This window comes from Balaenoptera ricei, chromosome 14, assembly GCF_028023285.1.
Source record: "Balaenoptera ricei isolate mBalRic1 chromosome 14, mBalRic1.hap2, whole genome shotgun sequence".
Classification (NCBI taxonomy): Eukaryota; Metazoa; Chordata; class Mammalia; order Artiodactyla; family Balaenopteridae; genus Balaenoptera; species Balaenoptera ricei.
Genome location: NC_082652.1, coordinates 45,598,367 through 45,622,573, shown reverse-complemented (window position 1 = coordinate 45,622,573; position 24,207 = coordinate 45,598,367). Strand labels below are relative to the sequence as shown.

General features: G+C 32.2%; 1 long non-coding RNA gene across 2 annotated transcripts; it reads right to left on the bottom strand.

Moving 5' to 3' along the window:
- Nucleotides 1-12,013: 12,013 nt before the first annotated feature.
- Nucleotides 12,014-23,772, bottom strand: LOC132347992 (uncharacterized). 2 transcript variants are annotated; one of them, XR_009497328.1, is made up of 3 exons: nucleotides 23,680-23,772; nucleotides 13,122-13,199; nucleotides 12,014-12,282 (listed from the first exon to the last, which is right to left on the bottom strand). It is a non-coding gene; the product is annotated as an uncharacterized LOC132347992 (long non-coding RNA). The 2 variants fall into 2 exon arrangements; XR_009497329.1 differs by having other exon boundaries at nucleotides 13,122-13,196.
- Between the last annotated feature and the right edge of the window lie 435 nt (nucleotides 23,773-24,207).

Sequence of the window (24,207 nt, the reverse complement as noted above, 5' to 3'; positions counted from 1 at the left end):
CACTGCATTCTATGTTTTATAGAAGTACAAACAAAGGCTGGACCAGATCAAGGAGAGGAGAATTAAACCGCAAAATCCCATCATTGGGAGCTAGCTAAGTAATTCAGGTCCATCTGTAGTCTGGAATTCTTTGCAGCTATTAAAACTGAGAATGGACTCCTAAAAATTGTATTGGTTAGTGAAAAACAAAGGAACAGAAGAGTCTATATAACATACTACTAATGGGGAGAAAAAGAGTATTTTCATGTACTTGGGTTTTCCTGAAAAAAACTTTGAAAGGAAGCTGCTAACAGTGGGAATATGGGTAACCTGGGGGATGTGGTATTGCAGAGAGAACTGGGCAGATAAAGAATGGAGGAAGGAGGTTTATAAATGATATAGTTTATATATTTTAGATTTTAACTTTCTTAATTCATTACCTCTTCAACAGTATTTTATATAAAATAATATATAAAGCCAACCAGATGAGTAATAATTATGTTAATCAGTTATTTGTGCATAGGAATACTCTTGTACTAAGTGCTTGAACATCTGGAAAGCAGTGATAAGAGAGTAACATATAAACCATCCTTCATAAAGCATTGGAATATATTACTGTATATGGATGCCCATAAGTGCAAAAGATATTGTACACTAACACTTGGTGAGATATGTTCTTTCACATATTTCTTTTCCCATGATTTTGAAATACAAGCCGTTCTGCTCCTTTGAAATGTATGGCGTGCATTATTTTTTGAGGAGGAAGATTCAAAGATGAATAATCATCTGTGAATATTTTCTTCTGGTAAATGGAGTAATGTATAAATTTGGGACAAACATTTTAAAATTTGAGCTTGGAAGACATTTTGTTATGACAGTAAATATGCCTGTGGGGATACAAGACTTCCATTTGTATCCTACTGTTATTATAATTATCTCATGAAGTCAGTGTAAATGTTATAGTTAGAAGCAATGTTTATAAAGAATTAAAGATCTGGAATCTAAAAAAAAATGGTTCTGATGAACCTAGGGACAGGACAGGAATAAAGACACACGTAGAGAATGGACTTGAGGACACAGGGAGGGAGAAGGGTAAGTTGGGACAAAGTGAGAGAGTGGCATGGACATATATACACTACCAAATGTAAAATAGATAGCTAGTGGGAAACAGCTGCATAGCACAGGGAGATCAGCTAGGTCCTCTGTGTCCACCTAGAGGGGTGGGATTGGGAGGGTGGGAGGGAGACGCAAGAGGGAGGGGATATGGGGATATATGTATACATATAGCTGATTCACTCTGTTATAGGGCAGAAACTAACACTGCATTGTAAAGCAGTTATACTCCAATAAAGAAGGTAAAAAAATTAAAATTAAAATTAAAAAAAGAATTAAAGATCTAGTCTCTCCTTTAAAAGGGAATATTTTGTTTCAGCAAACACTTTAAGTTTAAAAATTATTGTACTAGCCTATCTCTGACAATCTTATTTAGGATAATATATAGATTTTTTTTTTTTTTTTAATATGAATGGCTGGATTTTTATTTATTTATTTATTTATTTATTTTTTGGCTGTGTTGGGTCTTCATTTCTATGCGAGGGCTTTCTCTAGTTGTGGCAAGCGGGGGCCACTCTTCATCGCGGTGCGCGGGCCTTTCACTATCGCGGCCCCTCCCGTTGCGGGGCACGGGCTCCAGACGCGCAGGCTCAGTAGTTGTGGCTCACGGGCCCAGTTGCTCCGCGGCATGTGGGATCCTCCCAGACCAGGGCTCGAACCCGTGTCCCCTGCATTGGCAGGCAGACTCTCAACCACTGCACCACCAGGGAAGCCCTAGATTTTGTAGTTAGGTTTAAAATCCATTTCTTATATTTTAGAGCAAGTGTGGCAGTTTAAAATAGTTCTGATATTGCTAAAATAATAACATTTTAAATTGTTAACTACAGTATACTTGTTTTATCACAATTGTGCTTTTATTTGACTCTTACTTTTGAAATCAAGTATTAAATTTCTCAAAATGATTTTTGGGATATGCACACAATTTATATTAATATTTAACTTGTAATATTGTAACTTTGCCTCTAATTTATTGTTGTTTAAAGTATGAAACTGTGGAATTCTAAAAGTGTTCTGTATATCATTTTAATAGTTCCTTAGTAAAAATAATGTTTAAATTTGACACCAGACATGCTGTGTGCTGGATAAATACAGTGTTATAGACATATAACAGATTATGCAGTGACAAAGTATTGGCAAAATATTTTAAATGCAGCAGAATATACGTCAAGGGTAAAGAGGGAGGAATCTGAATTTTCCATTTGTGTGCTGAAGGCAAGTAAGAGAGTCTATGTGGCATATAGATCATAACATTGGACAAGCATAAGGACATACATATTTTAGACCAATCTGCTACTAAAAGTAATTGTCATTTAGGGGAGTCAATGTCACTGTATTCAGTTTCCTTGTTTCAACTATAGATGAAAGCATTATACTTGAATGCCTCTAAACAGGTTTCAGTTTTCTCTTTCTCTGGCTAGTAAAGGATTCAAAATGGAGAAAATAAATGAAAAGAAAGAATGAAATAAGATGACATGAATGTTAACATAAATTATATTAATAACATGGCATATAATAAAATGGCAACAGTTTTTCATGTAGAGTTTAACAATTAACTGTGTTTCATTCATGATGTACTGATTTTCAGTTTACTAATAGAGATAATATATATTTGCACGTGTGCTTATAAATATTTCTTAAATTGACTGATACCTTTGCATGTCAGCTAGAAGATTGGAGTCCCTGGGCAAGGTTACATGGTAGTTATTTCCAGTGTCCTCTTCACTGCTCTTCTCTCACATAAATTTTTCATCAAACCCTTTTGATGGAACACACTACTTACTTGTCCCACTAGACTTAACATAGAATACATTACAGAAGATAAAAATGTTAAAAAGAAGAATGTTTAAAACAAGAGTAAATGAATTATACACTATATTCTTGAAAAGTTAACCAGAGGAAGGGAATCTATCCAATTCATTTTCTGTCCTCTGAAATGATGTATATAGTGATATATTAATTTGTCTACAGATTTTATAGAAGGTAATTTGAAATTTTATTTAAATTGGGGAAAGACTTAGCAATGTAGAAATGAGGGAAACTAGCTGAAAACAGAATTATTGATTGGATTCGAGATATTGATTTAGGAGATGGAAAGGCTAGGGAGAAATTTTCAGTGATCAATAACAGATTAAGCGCAATTAGCACAAGAACCAGGCTAGAGAAAGAGGCAACATAATATCACATCAAGATTTAATTACTGAGCCTAAAGCAAAACTGCTACTTGCCTAAGAATTCTTGTTAGTAATGAAACTAATTCATCCTTTTTGACCCATTTTTCAGAAAACAGTGTGATTCCAACCTGAATACTAAATTAGGTAATTAGCATAAAACAAAATTTCCAGGTTTCTCAAAGATACTCTCTTTATTTTTATAAATTAGACTGAGAAATTCTTCAGTAATGTCCTTCTGAGGGTTTAGGGCTTAGAAATAAAAAATAAAGGGTTTGAATCAACCTAGTCCCCAACTCTGTATTTTACTGATTTCTCTGCAACTAAAAGAAGCTAACCACTACATTCACTTGGGCAGCACTTCCAGTGGTCTAGTTCATAAAATACTCTCCTCAGACATTCTAATCCCTTAATCACTCAAAAACACCCCCTTTGGACTCAGTCAACATATCTGTTTGTCATGGGTTTGTTGCATTTTTATTATGTGGCAGACACCGTTTTAGGTACCAGTGATAAAGCAATGAATAAACATACACAATAATCCCTTCTGGCAAAAAAAATTAATATTCTTGTGGAGATAATACATACTAACACAGTAAGTCAATAAAATGTATGCTATTTTGCATTGGGATAAGTGCTATAAAAAATTAAAGCAGAAGAGCATAATTGGGAGTGTGGAGAATATTGTGTAATATTAAAGTTGTATAAAGGGTGGTCAGGAGAGGTCTCTTGGAGAAAGTGATGTTTGACTGAAGTCACAAAAGACCAGCATAAGCAAGCTGTGAGGATATATGGGAGACTCTTCCAGGCGTGAGAGCAGCCAAGTTCCAAGAAGTGGGAGAATGCTGCATATTTTCGAGGAAGAGATTTTTACAAAGTAATTTGAAATTTTATTTTAATTTTAGGAAAGACCTAGCGAAGGGGAAATAAACGTGAAAACAGAATTATTGATTGGGTTTGAGGAATTCATTTAGGACACAGGAAGTTCGGGGAGGAATAGTGTGTTTGAGGAATAGGTCAGTGTGACTGGAGCTGAATAGCCAGTAGGGGGAGTAGTGAAGATGAAATCAGAGGAGTTAGGAGGAGCTGGGTCCTCTAGGGCCTATGGTTTGCACTGACTGATTTTATTCTGAGGGTTTAAGAAAAGGAGAGACATGCTCCGACTTGGCTACTTTATTGAGTGTAAACCGTAAGGAGATGAGAGTGGAAGTTATTGCAATAACCCAAGAAAGAAATAACAATGACCTGAGGGTAGGAAGGTAAAACTAGAAGTAGAGAAAAGTGATCAGAGTCTGGATATATTTTGAAGACAGAGCCAAGAGAATTTTCTGCAATAGTGGGTATGAGGAATGGGAGGGAAAAAAAATGAGTCAAGAATGATTCTAAATTTTCTGATCTGAGCACCTTGAAAGCATCCACCAAGATAGGGAAAACTGCAGGTAAAGTAAGTTTCTGAAGGAAAGTTTTGGACATGTTAAGTTCAATATGTCTGTTAAATAATCAAATGGAGTTTTCAAGTAGGCAACAGGGAAAAATATACGTGGAGTTCAGGGGAAATGGCCCAATTAGAGAGAGAAATTTGGGACCATAAGTTTCTATATTTTTAAAAATGGGTTTGGATGAGATCACCTAGGGAGTGAAAGTAGATGAAAACAAAAACTTATGTTGAACTGAGCCACAGGAAACAGTGATATGAAGAAACCAGGAATAGGAGGAGAAACCAACCAAAAAACTGCTGGGAGATAGAAAGTAATGAGAGTATGGGGTCATGGCCCAACCTTGGAGTTTGTTTCTTCAGAGAGTAACTTGTCTCAGATTCTGAAGCCGAGTGTTTTGTTTACTGTTTTTTAAAAATAAGTTTCCACCTGAAAATGGGTGATTTTATATGGAGAGCTGAAAAGAGGAACCTTAAATGAACTATGATTTCTGCAAGCTATGAAGGAGAGCCTATTACTTCTGCAAAGAGAGTTTATTAATTCCAGGTAATTCTAAGGAAGCATTGATTTCCAGTGTTGTGTTGTTCCTATAAACTATCAGTATTTCACAGGAATTCCAATATGTAGGTATCAAAAAAGCATTCTCCAAATTTCCTTTCAGACCCAGATGTTGCATAAAAGTCTCTTGCTCCAAATGTGTGTACTGCACTGATTAAATATATGTGAATTTGTATTCCCATGTATGAAAATCATATACCATCAGACAGCACCATGCCTATATTTTAAAAATGCTCAGATAAGTTTGTTTCAGTAGTACTGAATCTTCTATTTTTTAGTTATTCTCTCTCTCACAGGTCAGTACACACACAAACCAAGACTATGCATATCCAATCAAGAAGAAATTAACTATATTGGGGGAACAAAATAGTCAATAATTTATTAGCCTGACTTTTAAAAAATCCTCACACTTTGGGAAGCTTTTCTGTCAAGTAGCTTTTCAGATGCTTGCTTATTTAATGGTTGTCTAGAAAATAATTAACATGTTCCCAATATTTTTTCTAAGAAACAAGAAATTAGGGATATAAACTCAGTCGTCTTAATTTTCTGATGCATGTAAACCACAATCCTTTCTCATAAGTACATTTCCTTATGGCTGCAAATTATTTTATGTGCTATAAGACAATAAAGTAAATATTCTTATTTTCTAAATAATTGTAAATAAGTGCATTATGATTATATAAAACTATATCTACCTGTTTAATTTTAATAATTATTTAGTGCGTATTATAAGACTGAACTCATCATCACTAGCATGTTTCACAAAATGAATAAAGTAGGAAGGGCTTTAGAAAACAGCTAGTTCTTATATTTTCACATTTTTACAAAAACAAAAAACAAAAAACAGAGGCTGGACTGATAAAGTTTAAAGCCCAATTTGACATAAAAGCAGACAGGTTTTATATGTCTAGCCTTTGTTGATTTCATTTTACCATCAACTCTTAAAATTCAACCATCCTTAAATCCGTAAAATTATGTTATGTTTATATTCAAAACAAATTCAAGTTGCCTTTCAAAATAAGAATTTTGATTATGTACAAGAGATAAATTTAATAAATTTTAAAATTTTAGAATAGTTAAAAAAAATTTTTTTTAAAAAGACACATTTATTCAGCTCCATGATCAGACTATTAACATATAGCAATCAACACCATGGGTGCAAAAAAAAAATCTACATTAAAACCCTTTGTTGGAATGCTTTCCACTTTCCACAGAAGAGAAACTAAAATAACCTTTAATACAATTAGTCACAAATACAGTCCTCAAGTTTTTTTGCCCATACACATGAGTATTGTCTAAAACATGTCTTCTTTGTAGCAGCTAGGCCCTGCCACCATTGTGCTTGGCTGAGTTCACAAATCTGTTGTAACCTGTAGCTTCCCTGTCAGTTCTCTGGCTCTCCTTTCCTGCTAAGCTTTGTTTCCTGGCAATAGTTAAAACCTTCTGCCACTGCCATAGCTCCTGCTGCTGCTGGAACCGTCATGGCCACCTTGGTTTCATGGTTTGGCAAAGTATTGGTCTCCACCACCACAGGGGCCGAAACCTCTGCCTCCAAAGTTTCCTCAGAATAGCTTTAGATTTTAAAAAGCTTTTAGTACAAAGTTCTCATATACCCTTCACCCAGTTTCCCCCAATGTCAACCCTTTAAATTAGCAGGAGACATTTGTCAAAACTGGTAAAACAATAGTGTACATTATCTTAGAATAACCTCCAGATTTTATTTGGATTTCAACTGGGGTTGTGGATTTTGGAGACCATCACAGAGGTAAAGTACACACAACATTTCAAAGAGAATACATGCAATCAAATGATTTATCCCTGGTAATGTTTGAATTGATTACTTGGTTAAGACAGCTCCACACTAAAGTTACTTTTGTACACCTTTCCACATTATTATTTGGAAATCTGTCACTAAGTGCTGCATTGTCTCTTGGAAAGAGTAGTTAAGGAGTTGTTCAATACCTCCCCATTTATTTGTGTAATAATTTGTTATATCAGTATGGACTTATGTATATTATGTTATACTTTGTGTTATAATCCCAAAAGACACTTTATTAACTTTCTGTTCAAATTGTTTCAGCTTTGTCCATTGGGAGCTCTTTCAGGTTGGCTCCTGTGTTTCTCTGATATGCCCTGATCCTTTTGCTTTTTAGTACTCCATTACTTTCTGGTACTACAAGATGCCCGGTGTCATTTTACATTTTCCCTGCCCCAGTTTTAGAATCAGACATTTCTCAAAAGAGCTCTGATTCCTTTTATTGGAGAATGGTAGTTAGAAACCAGTATCAGGGCTCTGGGTATGTTTGTTATTATCAGGATGTCACTGCTTCTAGCCCTTCCCAGAATCTATGCATCTGGATCTATATTAAGCTAAGTAAATGTGATGCTTCCAACTCTAATCCAGTACCACACAGTTATTTCTAGCTTCCCTGGATATTTATAACTCCTAAGGTGACCAACTGTTCTTGTTCGCCTGGGACTGAGGGTTTTTCTAGTAAACAGACTTCAGTGCTAACGCCATGACAATCCCAGGCAAACTGGATTGGTTGTTTACTCTAATTCCCTTTTAGAAACCACGGTCTGCCACGTTTTGGTGTAATATTAATAAATATCTACAATGATCTGAAAAAGTTAGTAAAATACTTTTTCCTTCTCCAGCTGACTATCTTTCTGAAGCTAAATTTTTTCACATACTTCAATCAGAACAACAGATCACAACACACTAAAGGCAGAAGTAAAGATTAAAATCTTATCTGTCAACTATTAAGCAGATGAAAATTCAGCTACTGTCTATTAAAAGAAATTTTAAAAATTAAAACAATGCCATATTTTACTATAATTTTACTTCTTTGTTTGGAAAAAAGTTGTCACTTTTCTATAACACTTTTTATGTTACCAGGAAATGGAATTATTATTATTAATTTAATCAAATTATAAACAATGTTTTCAAATTTGTTTGAATTCCTAATAAGGCAAATATTTATAGATATTATCCATATAACATAAAGCTCTTGGAATCCTTAATAACTTTCAAGAATGCAGAGAGAGTCCGAAGACAAAAGTGTTTGAGTCTTAAACAAATATTTGAAAGGAGAATTTTAGCCATTCTGAATACTAAAAAACAATAGAGAGAAGATTTTCAAAATAATTAATAAAAAAATAGGTTTGAAACTTGTTGTTCCCAACTAAATACTACTACTACTACTACTACTACTACTATACTACTACTACTACTACTGTTAATGGTTCTAACTTTAGTTTTCTTAAGTTTATTAAGCACGTATCCTCTCATGTGGGTTACACTTTATAAAATTCAATGGAAGTCCTGTTACATCAATCATGATTGAACTATCTCCAAATATAGGGTGGGTCAAACATTTTATTTTGAGATAAATAATGGAGTCTTGACATATATTGTAGAATATATAAATATTACACATATTTATGTATATTAAACATATATTTTTATAATATATAAATATTATACACATATATAAGTACTAATATATATTGCTTTCATTGTTGTTGTTGTTTTCTATTTGAGTCCTCTCTTATGTAGCCCTCCACAGACTATTACAACCCTTTCTGTTTCTCAAAATCTTAGCCAAAAAAAAAAGTCAGCTACTCTGATCTGAAAAGACTATCTCTGTACAGTCTCAATTCACCATAATTAAGAATTAACAGATCACTGTCATTTTCAGAGTTATGCTTTGAGTAGCACATTCCAAGAACAGGATGTATCCTCAGGATAGTCCATTTTCAAATGATGTGTCAAGTTGGACTTATAAACCATAAACAAACCCTGAAAATTCTGTCGTTTCTGTACCCAAATAATGTTCACTCCTTCTTTCATTTGGAATTTATTGATGCTGACCAGATTCTAGCCATAGGGCTGAGCCTGGGTTGCTGTGTGTAAAGCTTGGTCTGTCTTCAAGGAAGTCAGCGTAAAGGAACAGAGGCAGATGCATATCCAGAGAGTCCCAGTGAAGTTAGGTTTGTGTGGGGAAGGTTATTAACTGACGAAACAGCTCACAGGAAAGTTTTGTTAGACCAGTTATTAAATATGGAACAGCTGGAAGAACTAAAGAAGTCAGCAAGTGCATTGTTGTTGTGAGGCTCTTATTTGAATTAATCAAAGGATTTTGACGTTTCCTTGGAAAGCACATGCAATGATTTTTTTTTAAGAAGGAGATATAAATACACAGAGTTTTGCTTCATTAAGATCAATTTTAAAAGATAGAAACCTGAAAGGAAAATAAATACCTATCAATAGGAAATAGTTGAATAAATTGTGGAACTTCAATACGGTGGAATTTTGCACCATTATTACTAACATGAGGTAGATTTATATCAATTGGCTTTTAGTGAGTTTTAAAATATGAGTAAGGCAGGCTGCAGCAAAGTAAGCTCTATGTAAGGAAAGAATTGGAATATGAAATAATGATGCATGCCTTATATATGTGTTGTCATTTCCCACTTTTATTAAAGAACTGGTTAGTAATATGTTTTTAAATGTTTGAATGTCCTGGAGAAAGATAATTAGTTTTTTAATTTTGTTATTACATCATAATAAAATAATGGTGTTTGTCTTGTTCCCAATTTATTAAATTTATTGAATTTTGCATTGCTAAATGAATAGTAATATGATATTATAATAATGATATGCATTTATGTTCCTCATAAACTTGAAAAGATGGTATGTTCTCTATATGTAGGTAAAATTTTGATATATTTAGTAGATCCATTAGATCTACTTTACTGATGATGTTGCTTACGTCTTCGAACACATATTCGTTTTTTCCAAAACTTGACCTGTCTTGGACTAAGAATGATATTTTAATGTTTCCTGTTGTTACTAGATTTCTTCTATTTCTTCTTGCCATATCAGTATTTCTACTTTGTTATATGGTGCATGGGTATTCATAATTTAATTGTAAGTTATGGTATTTGAAAAATTTAAATATTTTATATTCTTAATGCTTTGGGGACGTGAATTCTGTCTCATGTGATCATGGTAATAACTCTAGCTTTTTATTGCTTGCATTTGCCTGATAAAGTTTTCCCATATTTTTATTTTTTTGTAAAGACATGTCTTTTGTCTACAAAATAAGGTTGAGTTTGTATATTTTTCATACACATTATGTACATCTAGTCATATTCACTTGTTCTTGCTTTATGTTTTTAATAATATCCCCTTTCTCCCTTTCTTTTGAAGCTTTTAATATGCATTTTAATGTGTATTCTTCTATGTCTATTTTTTCTTCTGCCTGTTTTAATGTTTTGTTTTATCTTTTTCTAATGCCTTCATTCCTCATATGGCTTATTATTTTTGACATATTTCCGTAGGAGTGCTGGCTACTTTGGATGAATTTGCCTTAGAGTGGATGTGCAGAAACTCTTGTCCCTGTGTAAATATATCACACAGAATATTGTGATATCCAGAGAGTTGATAGGAGGCTTTTTGCTAGGCCTTGCATTTTTAGGATGTGATTGTTCTGTCATAAGGGGTACAATAGTGACAAAGGCAGTGGCAGTGACAAGGTATATGTCACCACATTCTCTAAGGCAGGGAGAAATGACTAGCTGGAAATACCAAATTTACAAATTAGTGTTTCCCCTTCTCAAACTTGGCAAACTAGTATCTGCTGTAAAATAAACCTTATAGTATATTTATAACAGTATTTATGAGCACAATATGACTGTCAACATTTTGTAAAAATGTGCATCTGTTTAGAAATTAGTCTGACAACATTGGATATTGATATGAAGAGGAAAAATATCTCTTTATTGCACTACTCTCTAGTGAAATAATACTCTCTTTTTTGTTTAAATAAGTAGTTCTTCCTTGTGCTTTATAGTATAGTGCCAAAAATTAAAAATTTGCATTATAGCTTCAACATTAGAACTGACTTTTAAAAAGAAATATTTGCAATAGAACTGTAATGCCCTATATGTAAAGATTTGGAAACAATTGATAGAATTAACAGTGAAACTAAACAGAAGACAAGAGCATGAGAGAAATGCTTTCTCATAGTCTGTCATCATCCACAGCCCCCCAGCTCTTTTCTTTCCTAGGTTGTTATTTCCTTTACTTACACCCCTGTCCATTGAGACCCAACCACCATTTTTTCTCTTCACATTTTTGAAACGTTTTCATCTTGAGTTCTGTGACCCACCATGTTTCTAAACCATACCAACTAGAGCTGAGCAGCAATTCTTCTTTGTTCCCCATATTTCAGTGGCTTTCCTTTGATCTGAATTATAGACGAGTGGTTGGCTTCTAAGACAAAAACATTTATTAAGGGTCTAGAAATACCCATCTCCTAATAATACATTATCAAAATGTGTTATCAGCTAACTGGATGCATTATTAGAAAATTCAGTTCACCTGTACTTAGAGATGGAGCTTCTATAATAGTTAATTTTACTTTCTATATGTAATTAAGTATTAGTGTATTCATGCATGGATATTTAGTCATGGGCAATTATCAGATCAAGTGAAACATTTGAATGTATATCTTCCACTTTTAAATCTTTCAAGAGCATTTTTTTCATATAGCATTTTTTCCATGTATAATATTTGAAGAAAAAAAAAGCAGTTGCTTAAAAAATAATCCCATAAGTTCCACAGAAAATGAAATTAATAATGAAACAAAAGTATTGGCACTGTACATGGAATAGAAAACACATAATACATTTCTTGAATATAAGTTAGCAGTGCTAGTTGATGACACTGGTAAGTACTTACTAGAAAATACTGTACATTCTCCCAATAATTCATGTTATAAACTCTATTTCAAATGCCACCTTGCCTCACATGCTTTGTTTCATCATTAGGAGAATGTATAAGCTGTTATACAAGTAGATAAAATTGCTTTTATTGAGATGCATATGGACCATTTTCCACTCCAAATTGATTTGCTTTTTGGCCACGTAGTTTAGCATTGAAGAATAACAGTAAGGTATACTTCTTTTAGATTGTACATTCCAGAAGATCACAGCAGGAACTTATGATGATTTTTATAGTTCTAAAAATAGACAAAAGAATAAAATTATGCAGTTATCTAATTTACAGAGCAACCCATTATTTTGCAGAACGGTCTCATTCTGAGAGTAAGCCCTTCATTGGGATTCCAGTATAATGACATCCTTACCAATCATTTCCACAATTCTAGTCGTACCAGTCTTTAATAGCATTCTGATTGTAATAAAATAAATCAGTGCAACTGTCTGGTGAACCTAAGCTTCTTTGGAATTGAACTGAATTAACATATATAAAATTAGGTAATATGAGTTCTTATTTACTAAATTGATTATTCAACTGGATCTTAAGTACAGGTTTATGCTATGAGATCTTAAAATGAGGTATTTTTATTTCCAGTATCTGTTTTTTCTTGTACAGAATCTAAGATGGATCTGTCCTATCATCAAATATTACTCTACAGTAACAACTGGTATTCATTTGAATTATAGTCACTAGCTTAGTAAAAGCAACAGAAGACATGATTAATAATCAGTATTGAACTAAAATATAATTAATTTGCAGCTCAGCCCTTCACCTGAATTCCATGACTTTTCTCCTTAGCTAGGAATCATTCAATTCCCACTTCAAAGAACCACAGTGAAGGGGAAGTCCTTGATATTTGTAATAATAACTGAGATCTGATCAGATTTCCTTTGGAGGATGTACCTATCACCTCTGCAAAGATCAGATTCAATTAATATCTTCTTATTTGTGTCTGTAGAAGCATGCAAGTCAATTTTAGATATAAAATGAGGTTAAAGGTCAGCCACTCATAAAATATATCTGTTTAAACTAGAATTGCTCTTGTCCAAATGCTCATTGCTTTGCAGAATGTGTTCTTACTGTTTGTTTTTCACAGTTGGTTAAATCTTGACCTACATTGTAACACGGCATTCCTTCACAGTAGGGTGCTCACACCTGCTGAATAAAATACAAATGGAGATGAAAACTCATGGTGAAATAAATGAATGTGTATTTATTTATGAAAATTCTTAGATACGTGAGAAAAAATACTCTTCATGTGTGTTAAAGCACTTTCTTTCAATTTACATTATTTTTTAACCAAAGAAGGCCATCTTTCTCCCTAGGTATATATGAGTTAAAGAGATTTTAAAGAAATATTTGTTTAATATTTGTTTAACAAAAGTTTGTCTCAGCACTGGGTTCAGGTATGCCTATTAACTTCATATTCTTGTAAAGATTCAGAGAATGTGGAATGGGAATGTTAGAAAAATGGACAGTTGATACATAGAATATATTAGGAAATCAAGGGAAATTAACAATGGAGTGAATTTCTCAAAAACAAAATTCCCAATTTGTCCTTGAACAAATTTGATTTTAGGAGAATTGGGGAAACTGGGAAGTCCTACATGACAAGAAAATAAAGAGAAATTAAGGAATAAAATTACATGGGAAGAAAATAGTAATTCATAAAGTATTTTAAAATGCGAAGACAGTAAATTATTAGAGTGCCAAATAAACTCTAGTAGGGCAGCTAATAATTTTGTACATTAATACTGTACATTCTCATACAAAGTTGATAACAATGATTTTGTTAATCAAATGAAAAGTTTTAAATGCCAGATTTTGAGACTGAAATGAATTTTCTCATTTTCATACATAGATTTCAAGGGAAGGATATTTTAATATTAGATCTTGTGAAAACCAATTAAGAAGAATTTTACTATATGACTAATTAATGATTATAGTGACATTTTAAAGTATGAAGTGCCATATAAACATGAAGAAACAGTGCCATTGTTACATGCAAAAAATAAATTATAACCAACTTTCTAGTTTATTGTATGCACATTTATAAAGTTAGTAATAAAATATAATATGAAATGAGGGATAATATAAATCACAAAAAATAAGCTAAAAAATATAAACGACAGTAATTTGAGTTTTGGAGTAGCAAATATGAGTAGTAATTCCTGAATACACAAAGTTTCATATAAGTTATCATAGCTTTAACATAAAATCTAATCTTCATGGTGAAACCAGGTTCTCTGTATATACACAGATAGATCTGATATAGTTTTCTTCAACTAGATTGTAAATCACAATCAGATTTGGCTAGGCAAGTATTCCCATACTGAACATTGGGCTTCTGAATATCTTATACATATGGATATTTAATTATGCAATATTATACTTCTGTTTCCATTACTATAATAAGCACATTGTAAACATGTTCAGTATTGACTAAAACCATCATTCCTGAAGCTAGTATTACTGAATAGTGACCACTATGGAGGAGCTATATGATTTAAAGCCTCGCTGAACACAGGGAACATTTTTGGCAATCTCAGATCTTACCCTAAACCTCTTTTATCTATTTTAAATCTCTCATAGCATAAAAAATTTTGTCTAGGAAATGGTATCATATTTATGAAAATAATAATAATACTTAATTATGTTAAGCCCTTTACTCATTATCTCAGTTTATCCTCACAACTGAGTTAGAAGGGAAATACTACTATTAACACACTCATAACACATGATACTAAATTTAAGATGAATGAAGAGTAAATGGCAGAGCAAGGATTTATTTTCATCATTATCATTATTATTACTGAAGAATAAAATTCATGTAGACATGTACACATACCATAAATTTATAGTATATTTCAGGAATTTATAAGAATTCATTGGTGAAACCATTGGAATTTTGTATGTAAAAAAGTTTTTAATTATGAATTCCATTTTTTATACATGTAAGATTATATTTATTTTCTATTTATCCCTTCATTATTAGCTTTAGTAAATTGTATTATAAAGACATTTTAAAATTTCATCAGTTATAAAGTTTATTGGTTTACATTTGTGTATGGCATCCACTTTTAAAAAAATTTGTTGTATTGAAGTGTAGTTGATTTACAATGTTGTGTTAATTTATGCTCTACAGAAAAGTGATTCAGTTATACATATATATGCATTATTTTTCATATTCTTTTCATTGTAGTTTATCACAGGATATTGAATATAGTTCCTTGTGTTATACAGTAGAACCTTGTTGTTTATCTATTCTATATATAATATTTTGCATCTGCTAATCCCAAACTCCCTATCCATCCCTCCCCCACTTCCATCCCCCTTGGCCACCACAAGTCTGTTCTCTATGTCTGTGAGTCTGTTTCTGTTTCATAGATAAGTTCATCTGTGTCATATTTCAGATTCAACATGTAAGTGATATCATATAGTATTTGTCTTTTTCTGACTTACTTCACTTAGTATGGTAATCTCTAGGTCCATCCATGTTGCTGCAAATGGCATTATTTCACTCTTTTTATGGCTGAGTAGTATTCTACTGTATATATGTGCCACATCTTCTTTATCCATTCATCTGTAAATGGACATTTAGGTTGTTTCTGTGTCTTGGCTAATGTGAATAGTGAACATAGGGGTTCATGCATCTTTTTGAATTATAGTTTTGTCTGGATATATGCCCAAGAGTGGGATTGCTGGATCACATGGCATCTCTATTTTTAGTTTTTTGAGGAACCTCCATACTGTTTCCCATAGTGGCTGCAGCAATTTACATTCTCACCAACAATGTAGGAGTGTTCCCTTTTTTTTACACCCTCTCCAGGATTTGTTATTTGTAGATTTTTTAAATGATGTCCATTCTGACCAATGTGAGGTGGTACCTTACTTTAATTTTGATTTGCATTTCTCTAATAATTAGTGCTGTTGAGCATCTTTTCATGTGCTGTTGGCCATCTGTATGTCTTCTTTGGAGAAATGTCTATTTAGGTCTTCTGCTCATTTTTTATTGAGTTGTTTGTTGTTGAGTTGTATGAGCTTTTTGTATATTTTGGAAATTAAGCCCTTGTCAGTCACATCATTTGCAAATATTTTCTCCCAGTCTGTAAGTGCCTTTTTGTTTTGTTTATGGTTTCCTTTGCTGTACAAAAGCTTGTAAGTTTGATTAGGTCCCATTTGTTAATTTTTGCTTTTATTTCTATTGACATCCACTTTTTATTGAACCCATAAGGATGTCCTTTTTTCATTTAATAGCATTTATTTGTGTTTTCTTTCCCTCTCTGTCTTCTAATTTTCTTGATTAAATTGCTAATGATTTTTCAATGTTACTGATTATTACAAAAAGCAACTTTTTTCATTTATTGATTGTCTCTACTGTCTATTTCATCTATTTCTGTTCTTTATTATTTCTTTTTAAGGATGACTTACTGTTTTGTTTTGTTTAGTCATTTGTTTTCTTATGTATTTTTTAGTTTCTTCAGTTAGAAGGTGAAATCATTTGTTCAAATTCCAAACAAGTGCTGTTACTCTGTTTTTACTTTTTAAAAAAATTTTGATAAAAAACATGTAACATGACATCTACCTTTTTAATGAAGTTTTAAGTGTACAGTACAGTATTGTTAGCTATAAGCATGATGTTGAAAGGAGATCTCTAGAAAGTTTTCATCTTTCACAGTGGAAACTCTAGACTCAATGTAAAGCAACTGCTAGGGCAATCAGCAGTGACCAAGTTTATTGGGATCAGATGATATGCAGGACTAACCATTTAAAACTTTCAAAAAAGATGGTTCACTAAGAAGCTGTGTGCCTGCACAGAGTGGAAAGGAGGATTATTAATGGTACAATTTGTCATAATGTATATAAAATATTTAATAAAATTAACATGTTTTATAAATGATTCCTTGTTCAAGACACTATTATTTTGGATTTTTTTCCATTTTGTGCCACTAAACACAATACCTATCTGATACCAAGAGTAAGCGTATTTTCTAAGCATATTTTGGGCCAGGCAGAAATAATAATTTAAGTGTTCTCTTCATTAATTACATAGCATATGGCATACTAATCATTCACAAGGTTAACACAAAAGAATATGCTAGTTTTAAAAAGTTATAATTCTTTATAATTCTTGATCAATCCAAGAACAATCTCATATTTACAAGTTTTCACAAAATGTAACAAGTTTTCACATCAGTGTGTATGCATTGATTTCAAATTCCATCATGATCATTTTATTCTAAACATCTGCTCCATATTCTGGCAACTGATGATGCAAACACAATCCAAGAATTATTTTGCTGATTTTAGTGTTGAATGGATGTACACATAGAAAAATGTAAGTTGAAGAACAATAGAAATATTGTCATTCCTTTTAGGAGCAAATTCTTCTTAGGAACATGGGTGAGATTTTGTTTGGTATTTTTTAGGCTTTTACTCCATGTTAACTGCCTAAATGAGATAGACACATATACACAGAGGAATAATGGACAATAGAAAACAATGTGTTTTGTCATTAGCTTTACTCTAAGTGTTTCCAGCACCAAAGCATATCTAAAGAAAAAGCCTATGGCCTATGCTCAAGGATTAAATAGGGCCTCCTACCATTCTATTATTCATTTAATATCAATTCTAGGAAAATCAAACTCCTCCTGAGGAAAGTCAGCTTTAAACTAAAGTCCCTGACTACTTTAGAATTTGAAGAGGAGATCGTGCATAAAAGCATAACAATTTTACATACAACAATCCCGACCATTGTTAATTATGGATCAGTATTTGCAATATGACATGATTGGTATTTTCTTCTCCTTTTGGTGGAAAAGAGAGGGGATGAGTTACCTCAGAAAGCAGCAAAGAGGCAAAAGCATTGTTGATGTGTGGAGAAAGGAATGAGAGCCTCTCTGCCTCTTCTCCCAATTTTAATTTTTTCCTTAAACTATTTGGCTTAATGATTAAATCTATGGTCAGTCATGGATAGAGTTTACCATTCAGGGGACAATATCAGTTAACCATCAAGGAAAAATTATTATAGTCATATATGATTCTTTATTTTGTAAACACCATTGTTTCTTTGTAGACACTTGGGACCAGGGTACATGACACATTAGCTGCTGTCCAGATCCCTTTGAACAAGACATTAATTTACTTCAAGGTCAAAGATCCAGTCTGATTCTATTTCCTAAATTGTATTCTATTCCATTACTCACACATCATTATACAATTTCATAAAATTCATATGGGTGATAGCTTAATGCAATGAAAAAATATGCCCTATATGTGAACAATATGAGTGACTTCCTATTGTTAAATTTGCCTAAAGAATTTTGATTTCTAAAATAAACAAATCCCCTCAGTCAGAAAACATATAGCATAATAAATTAATATTCATATATCTGAAGTCCCAATGTGATTTCAATCATTATCATTAATGATCTGAGTCCCTTATTTGTTAGATGTAGCCTAATCTGTCACCCACTTTTATGACCACCTTATTTATCTCAAAATTTAAATTTAATTATAATCTCTCATGAGGCTCATTTTCAAACCCTCCCAAAAGTCAGTCTATTATGGTAATGTCCCCTACCATACCACATAATTTAGGACACAGTGTCACTGTACCAGTTGTAGCATTTCCTAAGCAACTAGAATGTTTTCATATTGTAAGTGTCTACCATGAAGCATAGTAGACATTTACTGCTGTTGTAAATGGTAAGATAATACAAAAGGGAAAAGAAATCTTAGTTTTAGATTGTCCCATGCTCAATTCAATCTATGTTAGAGTAAAAGGAGGAACCAACCAGCAATGAAGAATGATATCTAGAGCTTAACTGAACTCAGCTGCCTATATTAAGATGTAGCACCTCCGTATGAGAAAAAAATCAAAGACAGGAAATAAGAAGGTAACCTATCTTAACTAAAATGATGGACTTTCTTATTATGTAAACATGAATGGAGAAAGCAAAAACATGAGAGATGACTTTTATCGCACAGTGATACTCCCCACAAATAACTGTGGTTGAATTAATGTCTCCTACTTCGAACAAATGGATTAATATTCTCTTTAAATTAGAAAACATGGAAGGAGTAGTGAAGCCAGCAGAAGGCAGGAAATATTCACATATAAGGTATTTTAGAAGTCTGGGAAATTTCTCACTTGCACTTACCTTAACTATTCCTTTATCTAAAGCATAAGCTGAAAAGGTAGAGATAATTTTCACAATTCTGTACAAGCTAAAAAAAGAAAGAAAGAAAGAAAGGAAGAAAGGAGGGAAGGAGGGAGAGAGGAAGGAAGGAAAAAAGATAAAACTGTAACTATATATTAATAAGGGCCAAATAGAGTTGTGTAAAAGCAGAAGTATTAACACTTGAAGAATTTGCCTTACAGGAGGAAATTTGCATAAATGGAAAAAAGAAAACAGATTGCACACCTATTGCACACCAGTATACATAATACATTTATTGAAAGAGAAAGTAAGAGTTGAATTGTTATTATCGTTTGCCTTTCTATGATTGCAGAAAATCACCAGTAATTTTAGTCATTCATTTCTCCTTGTTTTCATACACTTTAAGACCCAATTCTTTATCTGCTTGCTAAGGGGAAAATAGCAAAAGGATCATATAGCAAAAGCTTCTATGTGATACCTACTTAAGCTTTACACTTGGGGGATAATTTTCCACCTAATTATTTTTAGTGAAGAACTTTTTCAGAATTGAAAGGCAAATTGTACATATATGTAGTGGGTTTGATTTTCTCATTTAGAATATAGTCATTTTAATAGCAGACATAATTAAGCTAAAACATTCAGAGGTTTAAGAATAGATCCCACTCATGGATATTTGTTAGATGAATCCTTTAATTTTATGTTTTAAGACATAAAATTTGAACCATAAAAGTTATCTGAAGATATATTTGGAGACATATTCAAACCATGATTTTTTTTGGTCCCATTAAATTTTTTTTTTCTGTACTTTTTCTAGAGATACTCTTCACATTTGTTTATTCTTGTGGCACAGTGATTTCAGGTAGGTATAGTCAATAGTAGATCTGGCAAAATTGCTCCCATTACTTTCAGATCTCTATTTGTTTTAGAATATTGAATCTAGCCTGGCACTGTCAGCTAGATAGAGTGATTGTTTTTTTACACTTAATAAGAACTGATTCTATGATTCTGATATAATATCTCATACTATATAACATTTAAATTTGGTACGTAGGCACTTTTCCCTGTGTTAATATAGCAATGTTAACTGTATAGGTATACTGTATCTGTTTGCTATCCATCCATCTAAAATATAGCACAAATTAGGAGCATATAAAATTTTAAATAAACAAGTATAACAAATTAGAAATTATTTGATTAGAAAACTGAATTTATATGTTACACTTTAATGATAATCAGAAACTATGGTGGGCAATTTATGTACATTAGCCCATTTAAACTTCTACAAATTCCCTTAGCAAATTAAAAATGTTTCATAGAGTTTAAAAAAGCTATTCAAGGTAACTAAGTTATAGTTTAAAGAAACTGAGATTGAATGTTTACTCTAACATACTATCCAATTAAATTAAATAAAGCAAATACTTTTGCGGGGTGGGGGTCAGGTTATGGGGACATAGATCCAGTCATTAAAAAAATTCTAGTTCATAAAATTCCTCAATGTTTTCTCCAAACTGCTGCCATTTTTGTATATCTTGTCCTGTAACCCCTCTTTCAATATTGTTAAAAATTACAGAGAAGTTAATTGTTATTTCTGTCACTTTACTCCTGTATTCTAATTTGATTTTTTTTCTGGCTACATTCAGTATGGTGTTTTTATCTTCAATTTCCATCAGTTTTTCAGCATCACCAAAGTTTGACTATGATGTGTCTAGCTGTACTTTTTCCTGTGTTTATTATATTTTTATTTCTGGATAAAGATTATAATCTATTGTACAAATTTAATTTTTATTATAGAGCTATGAGTAGCTAGCAATATTTTAAAAATTACAACTCTCTTGCTTTAAGTGGCTAATATTAAAACTAATGAAATAAATAACATCCCATATTGTAAGCAATAAATGCATATTTGTTCTTAATATTTGATATGAAAAAAATGCACTAAATATCCCTTTCTGGTTGTACTTCTCTTTATGAAGAGAATGTGGTATATTCCTGCCTGGTGGCATGTGCCTTAACCAGGAAAATATAGAGGTGGTTAGCAGTGTTAAAAGATTTCTAGGATACAAAGAGAAAGGATTGTTTCTAAGAGTAGCTCAGGTCACTCTAAAGTAACTTCAGAGTAGGTGAAGCTTCTGGATTTGGTTCCCTTTGAATAGTTTTCCTTTTGATAATCTGTGTGTTATGGGAGAGACCAATTTTAAAACTTCTTCTCAAACATTAGGCCTTTACTTTAAAATTTGACAAAGGATAAGGACAGACAATTCACAAAGCAGAAAATAAAAATAGTAACCAACTTCTGAAGAATGCCCAATTTTATCATTTCACTAGTTTTAAAAATGATCTTTTTGGATATTATGTTTCAATATCAATATATAATTAAAGACTAACATTGGTTAAATCTTGATAGTAGGAATACAGAGATTTTATATTTTCTTTTTCCCGGGTTTTTCTGAATTTTATATTTTAAAAAATGTGTTACTTTTATAATTAAAATATACATATCATCTACCTCTATTGAATCCACTTTAATGGAAACCATGGGAACAGTGCATTTAAAATGCTTATTTTTTAACCCTATACATTACAGCCATAGACTCAGATATAAAATATCACATATGAGTGATTAAGGCATTACAATAAGGCAAGAAAGAAAATTAAAAGTCATTAAAGTTTAGAAAGGAGGAAATAAAATTGCCCTAATTTACAGATGATACAACTTTCAGCATAGAAAATCCCAAGGAACCTATAAGCAAACTCTTAGATAATAATAAATGTGTTCAGAGAGGTTGCAGAATACAAGATCAACACACAATTAGTCATATTTTTAGGTCACAACATTTCTATCACAATGGCTATAATACAAAAAAATAGTGACAACCCTAAATGATGATGAGGATGCAAAAAACTGGATAACTCATACATTGCTGGTGAAATGTTAAATGTATAGCCACTTTGGAAATAGTTTGGCAGTTTCTTTTTGTTTCTTATAAATTACCGTATGCAATTACTATAGGACCTAGCAGTTATGCCCCTGGGCATTTTATCTCAGAGAAAAGAAAACATATTTATTCAAAAACGTAAGCATTAAAGATCATAGCCTGTGCATTAATGGTCATAAATGCATTAAAAAATTTTTTTTAGTTAAAAACAGTAGATGCCCTTCAACTGGTGAATGGCTTATCAAACCATAATATATTGATTCCATGGAATACAATTCAATAATAAAAAAGAAAGGGCTATTGATAACATAACAACTTTGATGAAACTCCTGCAAATTTTGCTGAGTGAAATAAGCTAAGCTAATCCAGAAAGGTTGCATACTGTAAGATTCTATTTATACAACATTTTAAAATGAAAAAATATTAAATGGAGAACAGATTAGCGGTTGCCAGGCGTTAGGTATGGAGCAGGAAGTAGGGGGTGGGATGGAAATATTCTATATCTTGACTGTGGCGGTGGATATAAAAACGTTTACACTTGATACAATTGTTTTGAACTAAATACACATGCGCACACCACACACACACACACACACACACACACACACACACAACTTGGAGTACAATTAAACATGGGAATTTTGAATAAGGTCAGTGGATGGCAGCAATGTCAATATCCTGATTTTGCAAGATGTTATCATCGAAGGAAACTGTACACAAAATCTCTTATGTTTTAACAATCATATGTGAATCTATAAATTAGCTCAATAAAAATTCAATCAAAAAATTTTAAAGATTAAGTGTATCCTATCATCACAAAGAAACAAGGACATTTTACATCTACTCCTCCAAATTCAGAACAATATCTCATATAAGTTAACCTTAAATTATCTAGTTAGTTTTTATTCAGGTGCATATTGAAATTTATGCAGTTGAGGGTTTTCTAATTCATTTTACTTTTATATTTAGCCAATGAACTGTATGTTTTCATTTAAGTAATTATAATGAAAAATTATATAAACACTCACATATTAAAGAAACTCAGTAATTTTTTTTAACTTGTTAAATAAGATTATGCACAGAAAGTCTACTTTAATCTTATTGGCTATTTTTAATATTCTATAAAAATATGGCAATTTTAAATATATATTTTTGTAAGTAACTATTCGTAATATGGTGAACCTTATGGGTAAAATATAAATGAACAGTGGAAATTTCTGCAGGGTGTGTGTGGAGGGGATGGGAACCTTTGCTTTGTTGGCTTCATGCAGTTCCAAATCTGCGATCTGTTTCAAATCAGTGTTGCAACCTATTAAAATGCTGAAGAATTTACATTTTACTTGTGTTTTGCATTGAAAGGAAAATGACTAAAACTCCTCTATTTTGTAAGCATCATTTAATTTTGATTCTATAAATGTACAAAAATCCATAGGACAAGACCAGTAACATGTATTTTGTTCATCCACCCACCCATAATCATTTTGTCAATCAGAATTTTCCCATAGACATCTGAAATTAATTGCAGGGAAGAGCACTTACCAATGATAATTTCCTTTTGGACAGCCTCAGAAAATCTGTTGCCCAAAGAGATGACTATTGGAGAAACATCTGAAAATATGACCACATTTCAGGCTGTTTTTTTGGGTCCGAAAGAACCATGACCTTGTAGCTTGTGACAAGTGACCTGTGAACACTGGGATTGAAGTTTAACCACTATTTTGATGTTCTGCCTATTACGTGTGTCATTTAAAACAAATACTGTTACTCTTTTTGTGCTTATTCAACACACTACATTTATAAGCCAAAACTGTCCCAGATATGTACCGCACAAAAATGCCCCAGATATGTACAGCACAATTGAATAAAATGTAGTTTTTACTAAGGTGATAAAACACTATAAATATATATGATATTTTAAAACCCCAGATGTTCCTAGCATTTATAAAACAACCATAAAATAGTTTAAATATGCTGCACAAGAGTGGGAGAAAAATCACTACAAGTTCTATAATGACACCTTTTAAGGAATATTAGGAGCAGATTTCTTTAAATCAAAAGCACTCAAAG